At 34.6% G+C, this 17,553-nt stretch overlaps 1 pseudogene; it reads right to left on the bottom strand.

Annotated features, from left to right (window-relative positions):
• Nucleotides 1-5,620: 5,620 nt before the first annotated feature.
• Nucleotides 5,621-14,534, bottom strand: LOC107886302 (histidine kinase 4-like; annotated as a pseudogene).
• Between the last annotated feature and the right edge of the window lie 3,019 nt (nucleotides 14,535-17,553).

Genomic DNA, 17,553 nt, shown 5'->3' with positions numbered 1-17,553 from the left:
TTTCCATGCCAAGGATCTTCTTAGCTTCACCTAGATCTTTCATCTCAAACTCAAGGTTGAGTTGAGTCTTCAATCTCTCAATTTCAACTTTACTCTTAGATGCTATCAACATATCATCAACATATAAGAGCAAGTATACGAAAAATCCTTCTTGTAGCTTCTGAAAATACACGCAATGATCAAATTTACTTCTTGTATACCTTTGCCCTTTCATGAACTGATCAAATCGCTTGTACCACTGCCTTGGAGATTGTTTCAATCCATAAAGCGACTTTGTCAGTTTGCAAACCCAATTTTCTTTATCAGCAACCTTGAATCCATCTGGCTGAGTCATATAGATTTCCTCTTCCAAATCACCGTGTAAAAATGCGGTCTTCACATCGAGCTGAACTAGTTCAAGGTCATATTGCGCAACCAAGGCTAGCAAAATCTGAATAGACGAATGCTTCACAACTGGAGAAAATACTTTATTGTAGTCTATTCCTTCTTTCTGAGTGTAACCCTTTGCTACCAATCTAGCCTTGTATCGAACTTCATTTTTATCAGGAAATCCTTCCTTCTTTGCATATACCCATTTGCATCCAATTGCCTTCTTTCCTTTAGGTAGTGTCACCAACTCCCAAGTCCTATTTTTATGAAGAGACTGCATTTCTTCATTCATAGCTTGCTTCCACTTTACACTATCAGAGTTACTTCTTGCTTCTGTGTAAGTAGAAGGAACATCATCATCTACAATTGGAAGTGCATAGGCCACCATATCATCAAAGCGAGCAGGCATACGAATCTCTCTTCTTGGCCTTCTATATGCAATTGAATCATGTTGTTGTAGAAGTTTTTGGGTCGAAACTTCTTCATCATTTGTTCCTTCAATATTAGCTGGATCATCATTAACCTTTTCAAGCTCCACCTGCTGCAAAGTGCCACTGGTTGTGTTATCCTTTTGTGAATCATTGTTCTTCATCATGGTTGATTCATCAAAAGTCACATCTCTACTGAAAATTATTTTCCTTGTATCAGGACACCAGAGACGGTATCCTTTTACTCCACCAGTTATACCCATGAATAATGCTTTCTTTGCTCTTGGGTCTAACTTAGATTCTTTTACATGATAATATGCAGAGGAACCAAAAATGTGTAAAGAATCATAATCAATAGCAGGTTTACCAGCCCACCTCTCCATAGGAGTTTTTCCATTTATTGCAGCTGATGGCAACCGATTAATTAGATGGCACGCATATGTAACTGCCTCAGCCCAAAATTCTTTGCCCAATCCAGCATTGGACAACATACATCGAACTTTCTCCAGTATAGTCCGATTCATACGTTCTGCCACCCCATTCTGTTGTGGTGTATCTCGAACAGTGAAGTGTCGTACAATACCTTCATCGTGACATACTTGTAGAAATGGATCATTCTTGTACTCAGTACCATTGTCTGATCGAAGTCGTTTGACTTTTCGACCAGCCTGGGTCTCCACCATCTTCTTCCATTTCAGAAATACATCCAAAACTTCATTTTTCCTTTTCATTAGATACACCCATACTTTTCTTGAATAATCATCAACAAAAGTAACAAAATAGTGCATACCTCCCAAAGAAGCCACTTTAGTAGGTCCCCACACATCACTGTGAACGTAGTCCAGAATTTCTTTTGTATTGTGAATTGCTGAACCAAATTTTATCCTCGTCTGCTTGCCCAGAACACAATGTTCACAGAATTCCAATTTGTAAGAATTTGCACCTTTCAACAAGCCTTGCTTCGCCAAACTCTACAAAGCTTTTTCACCAGCATGTCCCAATCGCATATGCCATAACCTGGTAGCCTCTGAATCTGCATCTTTCGTAAAAGCTGTTGATGTTGATCCAATAACTGTACTTCCATTTAAATAGTACAGATTATTCCTTCTTGTGCCTTTCATCACCGTCAATACCCCAGCTACTACCTTTAGTAATCCACCTCTCAAAGTGATTGTGAGCCCTTTAGATTCTAGGACCCCTAATGAGATAAGATTTTTCTTCAAGCTAGGTATGTAGCGAACATCTGTCAAGACTTGAATTGAGCCGTCGTGATTCTTCAATTGGATTGTACCTACTCCCATTGTCTTACAAGCGCTATCATTGCTCATAAAAACAACTCCACCTTCTAGTTCTTTAAGACTAGAAAACCAGTCCTTATTAGGACACATATGGTAAGTACATCCCGAATCCAAAATCCACTCATCTGTATGACATGCCATTGCCATGCCGACCAAGCTAAAGTCTGACTCCTCATCATGCTCCGCTACACATGCATCAGAAATAGCTTTACCCTTTTGTAACTTAGGACAATTCTTTTTCCAATGCCCTTTCTCACGACAAAAAGCACATTCATCTTTGGCAGGTCTCCCTTTGGACTTACTCCTTCTACCAGATTTGTTGCTGCGCGAACGACTTCTTACTGTTAAGACTTCTGTAGTTGTATCTCTATGATCTTTTTATCTTTCTTTCGAGTCTCAGATCTATACAACGCACTACAGACTGCATCAAATGTGATTGTATCCTTCCCATGAAGCAATGTGGTGGTAAGATGATCATATTCATCAGGAAGAGAATTCAACAACAGTAATGCCTTGTCTTCATCTTCAAATTTCTCATCCAAATTTAGCAAGTCTGCTAAAATTTTATTAAATGAGTTCACATGGTCATTCATCGACATACCGGGTGCATACGTGAATCGATAAAGTTTCTTTTTCATATAAAGCCTATTTTCAAGACTTTTTGTTAGAAACTTTTCTTCCAGTGTATCCCACAACTTCTTCGTTGATGTCTCCCTCATGACAGAGTACTTCTGCTCTTTGGCCAAACATAGGCGAATTGTTCCACATGCCTGTCTATTGATCTTGGCCCACTCCTTGTCATCCATCTTGTCAGGTTTTTCTTCAAGGGCTATATCCAGCTCTTGCTGACATAAGACATCCAGGATCTCACATTGCCACATACCAAAATTATTGGTACCATCAAATTTCTCTACTTCAAATTTCGCATTGGTCACAGTAGTCTTTGACGATGACTTTTCCATTTTTTTCTCCTCAATCCCAACTACAGTACGTGAACAGTGCCGTGAACGATCGTATTCCCCAAGTACGAATCTAGCTCTGATACCAATTGTTGTGCGGAAGCGTGTAAAAGAGTAAAATTATTGTACTAAAAAATCACACTAAGTTCAATTCCCAAGAAAGAGAGGTGGATCACAAGGATCGCTTAAGTACCAGGTCTTTCCTAGCCAGAATATCCCTCAATCGTAATTTAATAGCACAATAAATCACTACAATCACACACACAATTCATGCAGAATAATACAATAAAGAACACAAGAATTTAACGAGGTTCAGCAAATTTTGCCTACGTCCTCGGGCACTACCAAATATATTTCACTCCAAAATACAAGTGAGAATTTACAAAAAGAGAGAGAGAAAACAATGCCTTAAGTAGAGAATGGCAAGTTTGAGATACAGAATGAGAGATGGTTATGCCTATTTATAGTTGAGGTTCAGGGATCAACTTGCAAAGTCACTTTACAATTTAGGGACCATATATTGCAAATATCTCAGATTTTATTATGCCAATATCTCGATACCCATATCTTTGACTTTCCAATATTTGATACCCATATCTTTGACTTTCCAATATTTGATACCCATATCTTTGACTTTTTATTATTTGATACCCATATCTTTGATTTTCCATAAATATGGATAATTCCCAATAAAATGTATGTCCAACACCATACATATACATATAAAGGACCCAAGAATACACCTAAATACCCTAACAAAAGGCACCATATCATATCACCGCATCATACCATATCGTGATTCTAAAAGGATGCAATCTAGTCCCTACTAGCGCAAAAGCGGAAAGAGAAGTATGAAGGTTTTTTTTTTAACACATTCCCATTGTCTGTGGTTGTAGGTAAACTTGTCTGGTAATTATAGTGCTAAGTAACGATAAGATCAGCGTATGTAATTGCTAAACACTTATTTACTCCTAATGGTAGAGCGGGTTATGAATATAAGACATTTCATTTATTTTCTTTTTCATTTCTTTATAAGTGTATTATTCATTTTCAACATTTGTATACAATACATATTTTGATATATAAATAAAAAAAAACAAATTACCCATTTTGTCTTTTATCTAAATAACATAAATAAAGGATTAATTACTTTTATATTGAAGTTGGTTTATCACATTTGCAGCTGTGATATAGACTAAAGCTCCAAATTCTGTTTAAAAGGATCAACTTTATCACATAACCCTTGGGTGAATATATTCCTTTTTCTTTTTGACTCTTTTAATTCAAATTTATTCAGTTTAGTTTTGTACTTTTTTTAATTAATAACATTATTTTATTTTAATTTAATTATAAAATTATTTTATTTTATTTTATGAAATTATTTAATTTATTTTAAATTATATTAATGTGGAGAGCTTTAAATTTGGACAAATAAATTTTTGTCAATTAAAATTTATTTGAATCAACGTTTTTAGAATCAGATTGATTGATTAGATCGGTTAGACTGAGAACTAGGCAAGTATCAGTTTGAAAAGAAGTAAAAAAACCATTTGACTTGTGTACCAGTATGAATAAATTGAATTCGGCCAAAAAATTGATTAAACAAAGTAGTTGAATTGGATTTATATATATTAATATTTTTTAAATTTTTATGTTTTTAATAATTTATTTTATTTGAACTGAACGGACCAAAAATCAATAATTTAACTTGTTCAATCACTAATTCAATTCCAAAATCATTAATTTGATTCGATCAATGAGTATTATCGGTTAATCAACCACTTAACAATCTATACTTAATTTATTTCACCGATTATGATTATAAATAGGGGCGAAGCTAGGAGGTTGGTAGAGGCTTCAAGTTTCCCTTAAATGAAAATTTTTTTTGAGTGTTTTTATAATTTATAAAATTTTAAATTATTAATGATAAAATTATATTTTAATCTTTAAAATAATAAAATTATATTTTTACGATAATAAAAATATATAATTTAATTCCTATAAAAAATTGTAGACATGGAAATTATGTTTTTTACCCTCAAGGGTTTGAACAATGTTCGCAAGTACGTGACAATTTCTGTGTGTGGCTAAAAACGAATAATTGCAACTTTCTAGGTATAAATGTTGTATCCTATAGTGGATCGACCATATAAAATGGCTCTTTTATTTTTATTTTTTTGCAGAAAACATGCATCTGGTCTCACTCTCCCTCTCTATATAATATAATTTCATGTCCTTGTCTAGAAAAGCAATTTCTTTTCTTTTTTTTACTTTTCTTTTGCTTTTATGGAAATTTTACCCAAGAAATTAGTACCCCCATACAATGCTCCAAGGTTTATTTATTTATTTATTTATTTATTTTGTTAATTATATATGCACTGTAATAGTGGTAAGATCTCATTTTCAACATTAATGGAAATCAAGAATTTAGATTATTTATTTATATAAATTTTAGTATATTAACAATTCATATCGAGTAAAAGTTGACACCTCATTTAAAATGATGAAATCTCCAGTAGTTTGGGAATTTTTTTTGTCAGTATAACTATGTATGCAGTCATGCTCATGCAGAGCAAATAACTCTTAATTTCTCATATTAAAAAACTCAATACCAAAGTTTTTACAAAAAATAATAGAGATAATATTATATATGTATATCAAGGCAGAAGGATCTCTTACCATATAGAAGTTTTTGTTAGTCTAGAGAGAAAATGGGATTTACACCTTTGAATCCATCCCCTTGTAAAGATCTATACAAACAGATGGGCATGGAGTTCCTATAGTATACTGAAATCCTAATCATGACAATTATAACTGCAATCGGTTAGAAACTATAGCCGGATCACGCTTAACAATCCGAGCTAACCATAACTATATACTGTTTCTACGGTTTCAATGGGCTTTCAATGGAAAGAAAAAAATTTAGTAGAGAAAGTCCAACCTTCATGTTTCTCCGGTTTTATTTTTGTCAGCTTTCCGAATCAGGTGAAGCAGTTGCTACGAGTCGATTTGAAGAACTCTGCCACAACCTGGTAGAGTTTTGCTTCCTCAAAGGGCTTCGACACATCCATCCATCCTGCATTTAAAGCATCATAGGTGGCATGAATCACATCAGCTGTCATGGCTAATATAGGGACATGCCACTCACCCTTCCTGCCTGAATCTTCATCCATGCCTCCGTTCATCTGTTTGTTTGCCTTGCTCTCCATCATTCGAATTGGATGAGTTGCCTCAGAGCTTAAATAAAAATTCAAGGTATTATTAACATTCCAATTTATATGAGTCAGATGTAAATGAGGTTTTCGGACAGAAAAACAAATACTTAGAAACGAACCCTGTGCTACTAATTTCGGTCCCAATAGCCATAATACAAGCACGTACACATATAAATGAAAGTAAAAGCACAATATCATAAGCGAAAATGGTATACATACCCATTCATTTCTGGCATCTGAATGTCCATGAAGTATGCATCGAAACAATATGGACGCTGAAGCAATTTAAGTGCAGCTTTTCCACTTTCCCTACATTCTACAGCAACTTCAAACTTCTTCAATGCACCTGCAACAACTCTTTGATGTACCATATTGTCATCGACTACTAATATTTTCTTCCCGCAGAGTAGACCCTGAAGGGCCATAGATCCATTCAACATGTTTTTTCCTGCCTGCCTCTTCTTCCCTATCCCCAACACCTGTTGAAGACAAGCAGCCGCCATACTTGCCCTCATTGGTTTCATAATCACAGTATCTGCAAAACCTGCTGCCTTTGCTTTCTCGAGTTCCACATTCGTAATATTTGTTGCGAGTAGAATCACCTTAGGCAACTTAAACACCTGTCCATTCTGTTTTCCCTCCAACATTCATAAGCTCAATCCACCATCCTTGCTAGAGAGTCATAAATCTTTCTCAACAAGAACTATATCTGGCTGGATTTTACTTCTGCAATATTCAATGAAGTAACAAAGTTTAAAACATTTTGATAAGATGAATAGAAGGTAACATGTTATTTTCCTCAATAATCTAAACAGAATTTTCAACAGAATTTACTTTCTCCAAAATAGTAATAATTCTAAGCTGGAATTCAACTTACCCACATGTAGAACCATTTTTACTGCATGCAGAAGCAGCACTCTTGATACTATTTGCAAATTTAACCAGAATACCAAGCCACTTCAAGTGGTATCTGGTTACAGCAGCTCATACTGGTTTTCCGTCAACTACTATTGCTTTCAGTCCTTTGAAACCAAAAGGAAGTTCTACAATGAATTTTTTCGTATCATTATACGAAGCTTTGTTACACCTCTCAAAAACAGTTGTGAATGAGAATGTGCTTCCAACTTGTGGCCTACTAATGAAGCTTATGTGACCACCCATTAACTCAACCAAACACTTGGTTATGCTCAAGCCTATACCAGTGCCACCATAATTCCTCGAGGTTGAACTATCTGCCTGCATAAACGGGGTGAAAACCCGGTCCTGCACGATTAAAGGGATCCCAATGCCGGTATCCTCTACAGATACCATCAAAGTGACACCCCGAGAAGCTTCATCTATCGTGTTTATTGGGGCATCATATCGTAATTCTTCGTCGACAACTAAGTGTCTGAAGGAATCCCAACTGTTCCGCTCATCAGCTGCTTCATAGCCAGTTTTGAACTGGCATGCACTTGATATCAGCAGACCTTCATCTGACCCTCCATTCAAACAAGTTTCCACTTTAGTGTCTGCCACAGGCTGTGTGCTTTCAGCTAGCTGGACTTTAACAAATATGTGTCCTCGTTCTGTGAACTGTCAAACACACATGTTTACCTAGTTAAAAGAAATTTTACGAGAATAATAACCAGTTATTTTAGCAAATAAACTCCATTAATGCCAAAGCCTCCATCAATTAATACCACTTACTTTAACAGAGTTCCCAACAAGATTGGTGATTATCTGTCTGAATCTCCCCAGGTCCCCCATAACCATTTCCGGAACTTTATCAGAAACAAAGACTGCCAGCTTCAGTTCCCAAATAAATCACCATGTTTGAGTCATTGTAATGCATGAGGAACATCCCCGTTTGATGTCAACAACCCATCAAAACAGAAAAAGGACCGAGTTAGTTAGAGCATTATAAATCAAAGGGGTTTTTCTCGTGTCCTCGTAGGCATCCCCTAAGCCTATAGGAACTATCTAACTTAAGAAAAGCATACTGAAAAAAGAAGCACTGGGTTTTCTATTAGTTTTATCTCGACTTACCTCAACGCCTTTGTTTCTAGACTTCTCAGAAAACAAAGAGAGCACATTATCAAAGATCGACCGAATGTTGAAGGGAACAGTTTCCAGCTCCAACTTTCCAGCTTCAATTTTTGCCCTGTCAATCACCTCATTTATCAATGTTATCAATGCCTTTCCGCAAACTTGAGCGGTCTGAGCATAATCTCTTTGCGTTGAACTTAAATCCGTATCTAGAAGCAACACAAGCATCCCTGCAATCATTCAAAAAGCTGTCAGCATTTATTTGGATTAAAAGTGGTAATTGTTAGTGCACATATATTTCACGAAGAAAAACTTGAGGAGAGAAATGGCACATACCAAGAATACCATTCATAGGTGTTCTAATTTCATGAGAAACTGTTGCCAAAAACTGTACCCAGAGAACAAATAACAAGCAAGTCATAATAAGTTTTTGGAAACGCGTGGATAGATAAATCTTGAAAACCATACCTGCGATTTGGCAACATCAGCGGCTTCCGCTCGAACTTTTAGCTCTTGCATTTCGTGGAAATCATCCTCAACTTTAACAATGTGTATTGCCACACCATATAACATGTAGCCAACTAATAAGCAGATTACAAAGAATAAGAACGCATTTGTGAGGGCGGTCCATGATGTGGGTGCCTTCTGATGATATCTGCTCAGAACACCAAATTGTAAGTGCTTGTAGAAACAACTCCAGTCATTCTACCGAACTTCTGAAAGTGTAGAAAGGAGTCAGTATACACTTACCTACATATCATTTGATGCTTCCGGAACGGATCTCCAAAATCAAGGTTGCTTTCATGGACCACAGCCAAGTCACCATCTTGATTTTGGTCACCATACATGACCAGGGGATCTGAAGAGTTGGTAATATCGTATACATTGACTAGAATCGCCTGACTTCCAGCAAGTTGCCCGAGTAGATTCTCCACTAGGGACTCCACATCAATGGCTCCACCGAGGTATCTGTATTCATTTAGAAGTTTGTTTATAACTAAGAAAAAACTATGTTTGCTAACAGGGTCTAGCAGGGACCGATTATGCCCATTCCTAATCCTAAATGGAATGTAACGACTTAGGGATCCATATGTAAACATAATATCTTTTTAGATATGCTCGAATCACCCATTCTCATAACGAGAATCTATATAGTCCTATTCTGGTTTGGTTTGGTATGGAATGACCTTATAATCATAGAATCGACTCGATCATCAAATTATAGATTGCAAGTTTATAACCCCAGTCCATTCCCATTTTGGGTGGAATAGGTCTACTAATTTTTTGATTTCAGTTAATAAAGAGGGATCTTGAACTAAAAAATGGATTTTAGAAATTAACGGGATGCTAAACTAAAAAAAGGTACCTTGAGCCATTGCAATAATCGGGTTCATTAATATTCCTAGTATAGTAGATGCTATAACACTTATAATCATTCTCAATTCGATGGAATTGTTTGATCTTAAAGGAGATCTTCAATTATTTCGCACGTGAGGGGTTATTTCTTAGTTTCATCTAGCCATTAATAACTTGATTATTTTCAGATAATAGTAGATAGAAACAACACTAGTAAGGAAAAGAAATAGTAATATTTACAAAAATCATTGTTATGAATGTGTGTATATATATAAACATTTATTTCAATTAATATTGTAATCTTTAAGATAATGAAGTCTAGTTCATTAGGAAGAAGCATTTTAATATTAAGGTTCCGAAGTTTTCTTTCTCACCATGGTCGGATTTGATATACATGTGATTCATCTATTTGTTTGCATGTAAAATGCTTTACGATTCATTGTTTTACGGTGTTTATTTGTTGGAAAATAAATTACCAAAGGAAAACATTCTCCAAAAAAAAGAGTAAAGGAAAATGTCTTACCAAATTTTTTTCCGTAAGACATTTTCTAAACCAATAAGGCTTTATTCACTGTCCTCATTGTCGAAGAAACAAAAAGGGAAGCTTTAAGAGTAACAAAGGGGAAGCTCTCTTCATTGTCGAAGAAAACAGCTCTTATATTCCAATTTTATATTTTTTATGATTTAGCCCCTAAAATCCAATTTTTTACTATTCTACAATATAATTCCTCAAAAATAGATTTTCATATTCTATACTTCAATCCTAAACCTTTTTTTGTACAATTTTGCAAAACAATCCATTTTTTTAAAATTTCTAGATTTTATAATTTAGTCCTTACAACTAAAATTGTCAAAATTTCCAAAAATTAGTCCTTGACTTTTGAACAGTCAAACTTTCATATTTTATTTTTAAGAATTGTAAATTCTCAAATAATGTAAATTAGTCCTAAAACTCAAGTTTTGAAATCTTTACAATTTAACCTTTATAATTTCAAACTTTACTATTTTATGCTCAACTTTCCAAATCTTCATATTTCATAATCATATAATTTAGTTACTACATCAATGTTTCAGAATTCAATACTAAAACCCTTAGAATTTGAAAATTTAAAAATTTTACAATTTGGTCCTTACTTCAATTTTTATTAAATTAAATCATTTTTCAACTTACTCATCCAAATAATATTCAAAATAAATATTTATCACGTTCAACTTAATTAAACATAAATTTATAGATATAAATTTATATTCTGTAATGTGCAAATTTAACAATTAAGCTTAATTAAATAAATTAAGATTGATTAAATCTAAAACATGATTAATTAAAATATAAAAAAGCTTTATGAAATAAGCTCAATTAAATAATGAAAAGATAATAAAATCTCAATTGTATATTTGTTTTATTGAAAACAGCTTTTACAAAATATTTTTAGGAAATCTGCCAAACAACAAAAAATATTTTACACAGATTTATCCCAACATCAGAAAATATTAACTTTTCCAGAAAAGTAAGTCATTTTCTAGAAATCATTTTCTGAAACCATTTTCAGTGAAACAAACAAAGTCTTAATTTTTTAAATATCGAATACAATGATATAAATTAAGATTTGTTTGATTATGATGATAATATTATAAAATTATTATAGTTATATATGGAAAATAACTCCAATTTGTTAAAACCTTGGCAGGTTAACAAAAGTAATATATTCAATGATTATATTTAGAGGTGACAAACGGGTAGGCTTGGGCTTTATTTGTATTTGGATTTTGTTAGGTTTGGAGTTTTTCGGTTTTGGATAAAAAATTCAAGTTTGGACTTTCACGGGCTTAAATTTTTTCGGATTCGGGTTTTTTCAAGCTTAAATTTTTTCGAGCTCAAGCTCTTTCTGACTCGGAGTTTTCCAAATTTGGGTTTGGATTGAGTAAGGCAAACTCTAACAGATTCAAATATTTTTAAATTTTCTACATTATAAATATTTTAATTTTGAATTAAAATTCAAAATAACCGACTTTACACCTATTAATATAATATATATTTAAACTCAAATTCAATACCAACCAAACTCAAACCTAAGTTCTATTTAAACTCTACTCAAAATCCAATCTAAATAAAAATAAATCCAATCCAAATTGAAAAACTAATATAAAGACTAAATTAACATATTATGTCATTATATATTTTATATTATCATTAAATTTAAATTTGATAGATCTTAATCATTATTAATTATAGTATTAAAAATATTTTTATATTTCAATTAATGTTGTCAAAAGTTTATTTCACTATATAATTTAACGTAAAAAATATTATTAATTACTTTTTGTTAATAATACAATTTTAATATAAATATGTAATGCTTATGAATACATTTTTATAAAATAAATAATTATCATTTATTTATATTTCATTTTTATTTTAAATAATATCATATAAATATATTAATTATTAATGTCTATGGTTACTACATTATAAACTCAAGTTTTTTTGGTCTTTATGTTGGATTAATCTTGGGCTTGAGCCAAACTGAGCTCAAACCCGGGCTTTCTTAGGCTCAATTTCTCGGGCACGAACTCAAACTTTCTCGAACTTGAATCCTTACGAGCTTGGATTAGCACGAGCGGACTTTTGCGGCCAGGACAGTTTTGCCAACTCTAACTAGACTAACATATAAAAGCAAAAACAAAAATTTATTGAGAAAATGGTAATGATCAGGTGTAGCCAAGCCAGCAATGGTACCAAACGTGTAATGTCAGTATAACCATAATAGGGTCTTAAAGCAGCAACTACCCTAGAAACTTGGGAGAAAAACAGAAGATTTCTATATAGCATTAAATTTTCTGCTTAATTTATATACCTTCGAATAACTGACTTCACCACCCCAAATCAAAACAAAGGTCAAAACTATAAACATATTGGTTCAAATGTTCATTCTACCACAATTTCATCTACAATAAACTCTAAACCTTTTTAGTCATCATCAACACTCTCAAATTATCTTGTGCAACTTTTTCATTCAACCAATAAATTTCAAAACTAAGTCAGACATATTCACTAACTCTAATAGGCAAAAGCTTGCACACAATAAAGTGGGATTCGAATATAAAGATAAGGTGCAGGACATACCCTGCAGTGGCTACAATTCGCTCTTCCATAGTCGGTTTTGGCGGGAGCTTGGATTTGTAAACAGGGAATGTCAACACAATACCAAGATGATGAGAACCGAGTAGCCTGAAAGGGCTAGTTAGGACAGCTTTCCCAGTAGCCCTAGCCCTTACGATGTTCTCTCGATCCTCCTGCACATTAGCAGTCAATTCTAACAATCAAATTAAATGAAAAAGCCTAATAACCATAAACAGCAAAGTATTTACCTTCCCAGACATCATGTCAAGTGATTCAATGTAAGAAATAGTTTCTTGAGAGAATAACACGGTAGCGTATTCATCTCGGAGACGAGAAGGTTCTCTCTGCATTGTCTTTATTGTCCAGCCATGTTGCTTCTCAAATTTCTCGCTCCCAGAATGTACCACTCTTTCTGCATAGGCCACCCCACTAAGCAATGGCCTCTCGAAAGCAGTTCTAGCAGTGTACTCCGCAAAGGTCTCCTGCATTTCTTGCAAAATAAGCCACAACCAACTCATATGTCATTCAGGATTTTCAAGACCAAAACTAAATTTTACAAACCTGATCGATAGCAGATGGATTCTTGTAGTAATGGAAAGTGGAGACAAGAAGGGCTAAGGCATGAACATGGTTAACACTAACACAGAACTGATCCTGCAACATCCTCGCCCTTTGGTCACACATGCTACTTAGTACTTCTTCCCTCCTCACGTTGTTGTCAGCATCCATTTTTTTGTAGATCCAAGTGCTGATAAAACCCATCACCATTACCCAAAGCAAAAGAAATTTTGGTAACCAAGCCCTGTTAGACTGAATAAATGTGTATCCTCTTTTGGTCCCCATTTGTTCATTCCCTTTGACAGCCACTGATTGGTGGTGATGGCTTTGCTGCAATTTAAGACCCATTACCAAATGCACAATACCATCTCAACTTGTTTTTCTTCTTCTTTCTTTGATACCCACTTCATATCTAAGCTTAACATGGACTCACCATACAAGGAAAGTTATCAATTCCCAGAGACAAGCATGAGTTCCAAAAGATGCAAAACAGCTCAAACTCCAAAAATATCTCATTAAATGAGGTTTTCTTTTTTTTCTCTTGCTATATTTAATAAAAAATGGGATTTCACAGAGGAACAACACTAATCATGTTAGCTTCCAAGCATGAAAGTGGTGTTTTAGTTTAAAGCAACAAAGGCAAATTGAGAAGAGCACCTTCACTGTTTATATTTTTTCTAAATTAAAATCAAATCCTGCAGATTGACCAGTAACAAATCTCGCAGCAGAGCACAAAAAGTAACGACCACAAATAAAGAAAAAAGAAAGAGAAAGATGTTTGGAGAAAGAAATGCGGGGGTCGTTTTGAAAGGGAACAGTGTTTTGCCTGTACATCATAGTACCTTGAATAATATATATCTAAAGAAATAAAGTAGAAAGGTTTTTTTCCCTTGGCTCTGCTTTGATCTGTTCTTCCTTTTTTCTTCTTTTTTTAGATTTATTTATGTTGTAGTAATAGTTTAATGCACATTTTATTTATGTATATTGCTTTCCCACTTTCTTCTTTGCTTTTCAAAGTAAAACTAGATCGAATTTTTAAGATTTTTGCAGATACGTTGTTGTCACTGTGTATCATAATTCAAAATTTATGAGTTTTGTTTTAGTAATTGGTGGAGAAAGAGAAGTTGGTAGAAATTTGAAAGAATGAAATAGAAGATGTTGATGGAATAAGTTGGAGATGAGCTGGGGACCAAAACCACAATATTTCATCATTCTTGTATTCACACTTTTACGTTTTTATTTTTTTATTTATTTATCAATCTTATCTTAAGACTTCTTACCGCGCCCACTCAATGTGTGTGGGAGATGTGGATGTCGGCCATGTGGGCTTGCTGCCACTGATGCCCCACAGGCATCATTTTCCCTTAAAAAATGCAATCTTTTGGGATTAATTTCATACGAGGTCCTCCATTTTTAATTTGGTTCTAAATTTCACAATACTTTTATTTTGTGCTTGGAATTCCATTTGTTATATAAATGGTATATATTATGAAAAAATTAATTGGATTTCAATGTAATATATATTTACAAAGTATAGAAACCATAATTATTAACACTCATAAATTCCTTACCATTTTTAAAATTACTGTTAAATAGGCTTTCATGAATTTCATAAATTGTAACACCCCTTATCCAAGTTCGACGCCGGGACATGATACAAGGTGTTACCGAACTTAAATACATACAAACATACACTTTCTAGATATGAAATTTCGCTCCAAATTAAAACTTTTCATAATGCCTTAATGTCCCTACTATAGGTTTACGAGGCCCCGAACACACTTTGAAATTGATTCGAGACTAATCAGTGCATTCTAGAAAACTTTGTAAAATTTTAAGTTGATAGGGGCACACGCCCGTGTGTCTTCTTAACATGGCCATGTTGAAGGCCTGTGCGACTCACACGGCCTGAACATATCGGGACACGCCCATGTCCCTAGCCCGTGCGAATTTATTTTTCGATTCGAACCTATAGAGGTATTCACACGGCCTAGCACACACCTGTGTCCATGGCCCGTGTCCTTCTCATGGCCATGACACGCCCGTGTCTCAGCCCGTGTACAAAAACATTGACATTCTGTTTCTAATATCATCAACTAATTAAGGGTACACGGCCAAGGCACACGCCCGTATGTTAGGCCGTGTCCTCCACACAGCTGAGACACACGGCCGTGTCTCTGCCCATATATTTACTACCATGCATAATGACTTGTAAAATTAAGGTGCAGGAGACACATGACTAGACTACACACTCATGAGGCAGACCATGTGTCAAACGCGGCTTAGACACACACCTGTGTGTCTCCCCGTGTGGACAAAAATAAGGCTATTTACCAAGCCTTTTTGCCACCCTTACTTGCACCAACCTACACAATATCAACCAAAACCAATCCAAGCATAACACATATAACCAAATCAACCACAACCATGAGAAATTTGCATCAAATGCATTTAATAATAATCAATATTAGCTAACATTAATGGCCTATACAAAATGAATATCACATCCATTATATGAGCCAACCCTTGTGGCTAAACTAACAAGACATTGAACAAAAGATTCAAGTCCTTATACATGCCAAAATCAAATGTTAAACTAGCTATACTAAAGGTTCAAGTGATAGTGTGATCGATGCCTCCGACGTCCCTTGATCTCCGATACTAGCTTGGTGGCACTGTAAGGAAATAGAAAGGAGAGGGAGTAAGCATAACGCTTAGTAAGTTGCATATAAGTAAGTAACTACATCAACCATGCATATTATAAATCCACACAACATTCTTGAGTGAACATGGGTAAATATCACTACATGCTTATATATATCGCAAGTATAAACTAAAGATTTCAATATCGTCCCAAGATCATTTTCATAACTAGAACTTACTCGCGTCATTCATAACTGACTCAAATCTCATGAGTTTCAAATAAGAACCTGTACCACTCACAACATGATTATATCATTCTATATCATTGTCATAAGCTTTTAAAATAGCCCGTGAAACCATTTGAAATACTAAAGGATATTTGACAAGCTTTACACAAGAGGGTGAATTACCGATGCCATGTTCCAAACATGGTCTTACACTGGCTCACATGTCGAGGCTGATGCCATGTCCCAGACATGGTCTTACACTAGCTCTCGCCTCATTGTCGATGCCATGTCCCAGACATGGTCTTACACTAGCTCTCATAATGTGGCTGATGCCATGTTCCAAACATGGTCTTACACTGGCTCTCATAATGTGGCCGATGCCATGTTCCAAACATGCTCTTACACTAGTGCACATATCAATGTCGATGCCATGTCCCAAATATGGTCTTACACTGGCTCTCACAACATCGCTGATGCCATGTTCCAAACATGGTCTTACACTAGCTCTCATATCGTGGCTAATGCCATGTTCCAAACATGGTCTTAAACTGGCACACATATCACCCAAATGTCATGGCATGGATATCCAATCTATTCCTAGGTTCAACCGAGAATTTACCACATTAATTTCATCACGCCTTATTCATAATCATATTCAACCATAGTATGCAAAATAAATCATTCAATACATAATAACGATAAATTTACCTTACTTACGTACAACTTACCTCGGTATACAAAAAATGGGCGAGTTGGAATTAGTTTACTTGCTTGGCCTTTCCCCGATCTAGGTCCGGATTTCGTATTTCTTGATCTAAAATGATAAAAATTCACTAATTTAATCATCATATTGATCAATGCATTTCATAATTCATATTCTGGAAAAATAGCCATTTTGCCCCTAGACTTTCACAAAATTACTATTTTACCCCTAGGCTCGTAAGTCGATTTTTCTAGAATTTTCTCACTAACCAAGCCTATTCGAATTCTTTTTATACTAGAAGCAGCCCACAATTCCCATTATTTCACACATTTACCCCATAATTTATAACTTATGCAAAATGGTCCTTAGTCAGGGTTTTCATGAAAACTACTTCACAAAAGTTGTTTGTTTAACGAACATGATTCATTTTCTTCCATAAAAATTCAGCAAAAAAATGAACACTCTCATTCCAAAACCCTATAATTTCAACCATTTTGCAAAATAGTCCCTCCATTAGCTAAATTAAGTTACAAGAGTCCCAAAAGTACAAAAATCAACAAAAATAACCATCAAAATGACTTACATGTAAGGGTTTATTGTGCTAAAAATTTTCAAGCTCCCATAGGGGTTTTTCACTTCAAATTTTTG

Source organism: Gossypium hirsutum, chromosome A03 (genome assembly GCF_007990345.1).
Source record: "Gossypium hirsutum isolate 1008001.06 chromosome A03, Gossypium_hirsutum_v2.1, whole genome shotgun sequence".
NCBI lineage: Eukaryota > Viridiplantae > Streptophyta > Magnoliopsida > Malvales > Malvaceae > Gossypium > Gossypium hirsutum.
Note: the sequence above shows the minus strand (reverse complement) of the source record. Positions and strands in the feature narration are given on the sequence as shown.